Here is an 8,336-nt window from a genome sequence, read left to right as displayed (position 1 = left end):
CTGGAATATAGGCAAGGGTCGTAGGAATATAGGCAAGGGTCGTAGGAATATAGGCAAGGTCATAGGAATATAGGCAAGGGTCATAGGAATATAGGCAAGGGTCATAGGAATATGGGCAAGGGTCCTAGGATTATAGGCAAGGGTCGTAGGAATATAGGCAAGGGTCATAGGAATATAGGCAAGGGTCATGGGAATATGGGCAAGGGTCCTAGGAATATATTCAAGGGTCATAGGAATATAGGCAAGGTCATAGGAATAGGCAAGGGTCATAGGAATATAGGCAGGCTCGTAAATATGGGCAAGGGTCCTAGGAATATAGGCAAGGGTCATAGGAATATAGGCAAGGCTCGTAGGAATATGGGCAAGGTCCTAGGAATATAGGCAAGGGTCGTAGGAATATAGGCAAGGGTCATAGGAATATAGGCAAGGCTCGTAGGAATATAGGCAAGGTCCTAGGAATATAGGCAAGGGTCATAGGAATATAGGCAAGGCTCGTAGGAATATAGGCAGGGTCCTAGGAATATAGGCAAGGGTCGTAGGTATATGGGCAAGGGTCCTGGAATATAGGCAGGGTCATAGAATATAGGCAAGGCTCGTAGGAATATAGGCAAGGGTCCTAGGAATAGGCAAGGGTCATAGGAATATAGTCAAGGCTCGTAGGAATATAGGCAAGGGTCCTAGGAATATAGGCAAGGGTCCTAGGAATATAGGCAAGGGTCGTAGGTATATGGGCAAGGGTCCTAGGAATATAGGCAAGGGTCGTAGGAATATAGGCAAGGGACATAGGAATATACTGTTGGCAAGGGTCCTAGGAATATAGGCAAGGGTCGTAGGAATATGGACAAGGGTCATAGGAATATACGCAAGGGTCGTAGGAATATGGGCAAGGGTCATAGGAATATATCAGGAGAAGTCATACGTCAAATCTCACTGATGACCAAGTTTATTTACCCGATCAGTGTTCACATCCCAGCAACATTATGGTCAAACGCAACGCACAGTGGTTTAGTATTACGTTATCTAGTACCGTATATACTAAAGCCTTATAGTGTAAGTTTGAATGAAGATGTCACGTCTTGGCATGCACTTAAAGGAGAGAGAGAGAGAGAGAGAGAGAGAGAGAGAGAGAGAGAGAAATAACTAACTAATAATTGTAAAATAGAGAGATAGAAAGAAAAACAGATAAAATAAACAGACAAAGACAGACAGGTATTTGACCTGCGTAAAATGTTCTCGTCAATGTGTATTTGTTCTCTTGTAGGAAAAAAAGAAGGAAATGACCAATTCCTTACATTATTATTTTCCTGCTCACGTTGTTGTGTATAAACTCCTTCCTCATGCCCCCCCCCCATCCTCACCCATTATTTTCCTCCCCATGTCGTCAAGAATTCCCCCATCTTGTCCTCCTTGCTCCCTCCCATTATTTTCCTGCCCACGTTAGTCTAAGGCAAAAACAACAAGATGGTAAATCCTATTCTGTGATGTCTTTTTGGGATTAAGGTGTGTGTGTGTGTGTGTGTGTGTGTGTGTGTGTGTGTGTGTGTGTGTGTGTGTGTGTGTGTGTGTGTGTGTGTGTGTGTGTGTGTGTGTGTGTAAAGCTGAAGGGCGACATTAACGTAAAGAAGCACATGGAGAAAGCAGGAGACAGACGGAAGAGATAAACAAATAGAAACTAAAAATAAGAATCAGACACAGAAAAAAACAAGATGATGGACATACATAGATACATACATACATACATACATACATACATTACATCCATCTATCCATCCATCCATACATGCATACATACATACATACATACATACATACATACATACATTACATCCATCCATCCATACATACATACATACATACATACATACATACATACATACATACATACATACATACATACATACATACATACATACAGAAAGAGAGAAAGAAAGAAAGAGTTAAAAATCACTAATGCATGTCTCTCGTCCTTGAAACAATCACATCAATAACACCTATGAGAGATAGCGACGTCAATTGTTACTCATATCCTGCCGTGTTGCCGCGTCAATAACAACACGATGGCCTTGGTGGTAATTCAGTATTGTTATTATTTTATTTTTCGATTTTAATGACGTTGTTTACTCTTATGTCTTGCCTGAAAGGAGAGAGAGAGGGGGGGGGTAATAACTAGAGGAGGGATAAAGTAGAAATAGAATGAGAAAGAAACAGGAACAGGAAGTTAAACATAGATAAAGAGAGAGAGAGACAGAAGCAACTAATAGATAAATAAAAAGATAGAAACAAGGCTAGATACTTGACTATAGATGTAGCTACAAAAAAAAAATATATATATATATATATACAGTATATATATATATATATATATATATATATATATATATATATATATATATATATATATATATATATATATATATATATATATATATATATATATATATATATATATATATATATATATATATATATATATATATATATATATATATATATATATATTATAAATTTGGACCATCTTATTAAACTTATTATTTTTGTAGTATAGAATTGATGAGGATAATAAAGAGAATATATATAGCTATTCATTAACATAATTAGACTTTTATTATAGTAGACAATATATATATATATATATATATATATTTATATATATGTGTGTTATACTGTATATTGGTTTAGTATATTCTTGCCTAGTTATTACCTCTCCTCACAACATCATTAAAAACACTAATTACGGTAATATCTTCCCAGTTGTGTGTAATGTTTGATGTATTAGTGGTAAATGCATTAGTGTGAGTATTTTTTTTTTAATAATTTGAGAGGAAAAGACAAATAATTGTAAAGCTAAAAACAATTAGATAAACACTGTTTCTAAGTTAAGGTTTATTACTGAACCTGGTAATGTTCACAGTATCAGATTTATGTACAGTACTTAATAACGCAATTAATTCACTATATATTCATCTGTAAACAGAGAAACCAGATACCAGATGAACAACTTTGTTATAGAGAAATCTGACTGTGAGAAAGATTTAGGAGTAATGTTAAGTAGGAATCTTAAACCAAGACAACAATGTGTATTTGCTCGATGCAAAGCTAACAAAGTATTTGGGTTCATACAAAGGAGTGTTAGTTACAAGACTAGCGAGGTCAGCCTAAAACTATATCTTGTGCTTGTGAGACCTCACTTGGAGGGGGATGGCATTAGGAACCTTGAGTACAGAGTCAGATTAAAGCATCCTAATTTGCACTCCCTCGAAAAACGGAGAGTGAGGGGCGATATGATAGAGGTGTATAAAAGGAAGTCAGGGCTAAACAAAGGTGATATAACAAAGGTACTCAAACTATCTAACCAGGAGCGAACTCGTAACAATTGTTTTAAATTAAACAAATTTAGATTTAGGCGCGAAATAGGTAAACGTTGGTTTGGAAATAGAGTAGTGGACGAGTGGAACAAGTTACCGAACTTTATCATTACCCCGAACACGCTGGGTAGCTTCAAACATAGGTTGGACAGATATGTAAGCGATTGGGGTTGGTTGTAAACGGGACTGCCTAGTATGGGCCAATAGACCCGCTGCAGTTTCCTCCATTCTTATGTTTTTATGTTCTTATATGGGTACAGTTGTGGAAGTGAAGGCGGTCGAGTGTAGTGCCAGTCACTCTGTCTCCTTCCGTATCAAAGGTTTAGTATACTGTACAGGACCTTAGAGTAACCGTTATCGAGGACTTATAAGGTGCATTCAAGTGTATGGAGAGAAACAGTTCCATTTGTCTTCTGACCTGACAGTGACAGCCCATACGTCACAACACACAGCCCATACTTAACAGCTCACAGCCCACAGCACACATGCTGTCTGATTTCAGTGATTAGAGGATGGAATACAGTATAATTAATTGAATAAGTAAATTTACATTAACACATATTGATTAGAGTATCAACAAACAAACTGCTCTAACATCAACACCCATTTTCTGTAAACAAAATAAACATTTCATAATTTGATAATGTTTTTGTGTTATTGTACATGTTATTTATTATACCCACATGTTACTTTACCGTAGTTGTTGATGTTACTTTACCGTGGTTGTTGATGTTACTTTACCGTGGTTGTTGATGTTACTTTACTGTGGTTGTTGATGTTACTTTACCGTGGTTGTTGATGTTACTTTACCGTGGTTGTTGATGTTACTTTACCGTGGTTGTTGATGTTACTTTACCGTGGTTGTTGATGTTACTTTACCGTGGTTGTTGATGTTACTTTACCGTGGTTGTTGATGTTACTTTACCGTGGTTGTTGATGTTACTTTATGTTACTTTACCGTGGTTGTTGATGTTACTTGTGTTGTTGTTTGTTGATGTTACTTTACCGTGTTTGTTGTGGTTGTTGATGTTACTTTACTTTACCGTGGTTTGTTGATGTTACTTTACCGTGGTTGTTGTGTTGTTTCTGTGGTTGCTGCTGTTAATTTACCGTGTTTGTTGATGCTACTTTACCCTTACCGTCCTCCTCCTTACCCTCTCCCCCTTCTACTACCTCTTCATCCCCTTCAACCTTTTTTTCCTACTCCTCCTCCTCCTCTTTTTCTCCTCCTCCTCCTCCTCACCCTCTTCTCCCACTACCTCTTCATCTTTTTACACTCTTTTCCTCCTCCTCTTCCTCTTGCTTAAGGTAGGTTCCTCGCCCCAACTTAAGGAGGAAAAATGGCCCGCAAGTCTGATTCAGAAACGCTCTTAGAGTTAAATTGTATTATGAATGTTATATACTAAATGAAGGCAGGCAGTTAATGTGTAGTGTGGCGTATCTTTGATGTCATTTTTAACGTCATATTCAGTATTTTATAGCAAGTAAGCTAGTTAGACGCGTTCTAATATGCAGTATATTCATTTACAAAAAAAAACTAAATATAAAATACGAGTATCTGAGAATTTAGGACTTAGCTATTTATGAATTTTGGTGTCGTATTTATTTATTTTTCTTTCATCAGCTAAAAGTGTTTCCCCTTTAATAAAAATTCGTTTTCGTTTATTAGTTCATAAAAAAATCGGGTATTAATAGTCGGTGCAAATTTTTGGGTTATATATGAGGTCAATCTTTGTGGCGTTTATTTTGAGGTCATTTGGTGATGCGATATTTAGGTCGTGGGAATGATGTGTTCTGTTTGTTTATTATTGGTGTCATTCTCCTTCTTCTTCTTCTTCTTCTTCTTCTTCTTCTTCTTCTTCTTCTTCTTCTTCTTCTTCTTTTTCTTGTGCGTGAATAACATTTTCTATTTTGTAAGTTGTAAGTGGTTTTTCAGTTTAACAAATTTATTGACAAAGCTTGTACTACAGTTTGCCTATTCTGAGTAATTCAGTCAGGTCTTGACACTGAGGGTGGTATCACTTCTCACTGCCACGCAGGACAGAGGTTCATACACAAAGAAATACATCATATTCATTAACAGCTATATATGTATAGAGGTCAGATTCATGTGGGTAATGTCACTCTTCACTGCCATACAGGACAAACGTTTGTACACAAAGAATGCATCATATTCATTGACACTATATATAGATCAGATTCATATGGGTAATGCCACTGTTCACTGCCACGCAGGACAGAGGTTCGTACACAAAGGAGGATATACATCATATTCATTAGCAGTATATATAGGTCAATGGTTCACATACAGTGGAGTCATATTCTAATTGAAGACTTAATCAGTGTGGGCTAGCAAATTTGGGATAAACAGCAAGAATGTCCTCAAGCACCCGTGATTCAATGTAGTAATTACATAGTTTAAGATTCAATAAGTTAGGTGGCCTGAAGTCTTTGACAGTGTCACATTCAATAATATAGTGTTCAAGTGTATGCCTTAGAGATTTATCACAAAGTTTACATGCTGAGTGTTCAGGTATGGGTACAGCGTTACTAACTTGCCAGATGTGTCTGTATCCTAGCCTAATTCTGGCCACGACTACATCACATTGTCTGTAAGTGGTGGCGGTATAGTTTATTTTATGATCGATTTCTGTTAGGTTCTTAAATATTGTAGGCTATAAATTTGCACTGTACTGTATATAGATTATATATTTTACTCTTGTGTTATCATACTTTTGTTCTATTATATACTCAATTTTATATCTTTTGTTTCCTCTTATTTAACTTTTTAACCTTTCTATTGTTTTCATATTTACAAATTTCTGTATATAGCGTATTATTGTCATCTTATTTTTAGATTTTTTCTTTTTTAACAAGTGATTTATATTCCTCTTCATGTATCGTCATGTTGCGTATTCATACGAATTTATTGGATTGTGTGTGTATGTCTTTCATTCGTGTTACTTGATGGTATGTATTTATTGGTTCGCCTTCAAGTGTCTTTCATTCGTGTTAGGTGAGTTTACAGGGAGGAGTGAGAGGCGCGGGTGACAACAACAAATGTCATCGTTTGTTTTATCCTTTAATTTCTGTCTCGGGAGCTGTCCGTGTTTATGTTGTTGTTGTTTGTTGTTGTACACTCATGAATAATGTGTTGCTCCTATTGGGTGTACATGTGTGTGTGTGTGTGTGTGTGTGTGTGTGTCACTAGGACCTTCACTGCACACACATGAAAACTAAGTACTGTATACTGTGTGCGGTGTGCATATTCCTGAATATATATTCTCTCTCTCTCTCTCTCTCTCTCTCTCTCTCTCTCTCTCTCTCTCTCTCTCTCTCAGAACTTGAAATCTCGACTTGAAGGCAATTGTTGGTAAGAAAACATCACTCCCACAGAAAAAAAAATGCAATAGTCAAGTCAGTAAACCCGATGTTATTTGTAGACTGATCTAGCGACCCGGATGTAGGCCTTCGGGTGTGTTCGTTTATCTGTCTTTTTTTCCAGAGAATAAATTTTGTAACGACACGACTTGATGAAACGTAAATTCCCGACAGCTAATGTAACTCACTGTGTCTGAGGTCAAAAATACAAAGGAAGTCAAAGGTCACGTTTGCCAACAAGAATATTGCACTGGTCTACATGATTATTTCTGTAACCAGTTATACAGTTTCAAATATGTCTATTATAATAATAAGTTAAATGCATATTGTGTTGTTCTGTAACATCAGATTTTGATTTTATGGACGTGGTAAGAATTCCCTTCTGCACAGTCTTCAAGGCGGCTATACCAAGTACCCATGCTTCTTGTGCCCCTGAGACAGCTGGGCAGACAGCAGGTACTTTGTTCAGAAGGATTGGCCGCCTAGACTGCAGTTCTTGCCAGGAACTAGAAATGTCTTAACTGTTCCTTTAGTAGATCCGAAGAAGATTCTGTTACCGCCACTACACATCAAGAGTCTTATGAAAAACTTCGTCAAAGCCCTCAACAAGGAAAATTGAGGCTTTCAAGTACCTAGTCAGGAAATTCCCACGGATCAATGAAGCAAATTTGAAATCTGGCATTTTTGTGGGACCACGAATTCGTGACCTTCTCAAAGACTCTACTTTTGAGAGCAATATGAATGATGTTGAGTTGAAAGCTTGGCTTGCTTTCGAAGCTGTTGTCCAGAAATTTCTGGGAAACTTTCGAGCTCCGGAATACAAACAGCTACAGTAGTTCAGAATAAGACAGACGGTGTTCATGATTTAGGACAGGGATTCCCAAGCATTTTCCAGTGAGACCCCGTCTAGTACTGTCGCCTATCCAGTGCGACCCCAAGTCATTACATATGCTGTATGTATGAGGGTCCTTAGAGTAAATACGGACATATTGATAAACGTATTTAACTGTAAAAACAAGTTAGGAAAATGTATTACAAATTGAGAAGTCTAAAAGTAATCACTGGCAGAAACAGGCTACAACTCTGTCATGTTTAATGTGTGCCATTATAATTATGATCATTTAACGTTCGATACGTGGGGATATAATTACATGGTTAAGCAACACAACATACAGTTTTCTTAGTTACATCTCTGTCATACTGGACGTATTTCGTATTTGATTTGTGTGCATCATCATATAATTAATTTTCATTACAAGTTACATCAGTCATCATTCATATGTAACGTGTGTGCATTATCATGTAATAAATTTTCTGTTAATTTGGGTATAATTATGTGATTAAACAGCATAGCATTCAAAGTTTAAGTTTGATATACAGTTACAGTGAATAATTTTTTATAAACACCATTGACGAGAAAACTGCCTCACAGATTTCCAAATTAAATATCAGAACCTTAATAGCTCGATTTTTAACCGCTGAATGTCAATTTGATAAATAACCCAAAACATTGATATGTCATCATAGATGGCAAAATTCACCCTTGCCTTGTTGTCTGCCTGTTATTTCGAGGACAAAAGAGCCACACTG

This window comes from Homarus americanus, unplaced genomic scaffold, assembly GCF_018991925.1.
Source record: "Homarus americanus isolate GMGI-L3 unplaced genomic scaffold, GMGI_Hamer_2.0 scaffold57980, whole genome shotgun sequence".
NCBI classification, from domain to species: Eukaryota; Metazoa; Arthropoda; class Malacostraca; order Decapoda; family Nephropidae; genus Homarus; species Homarus americanus.
This window is presented reverse-complemented; position numbering follows the sequence as displayed.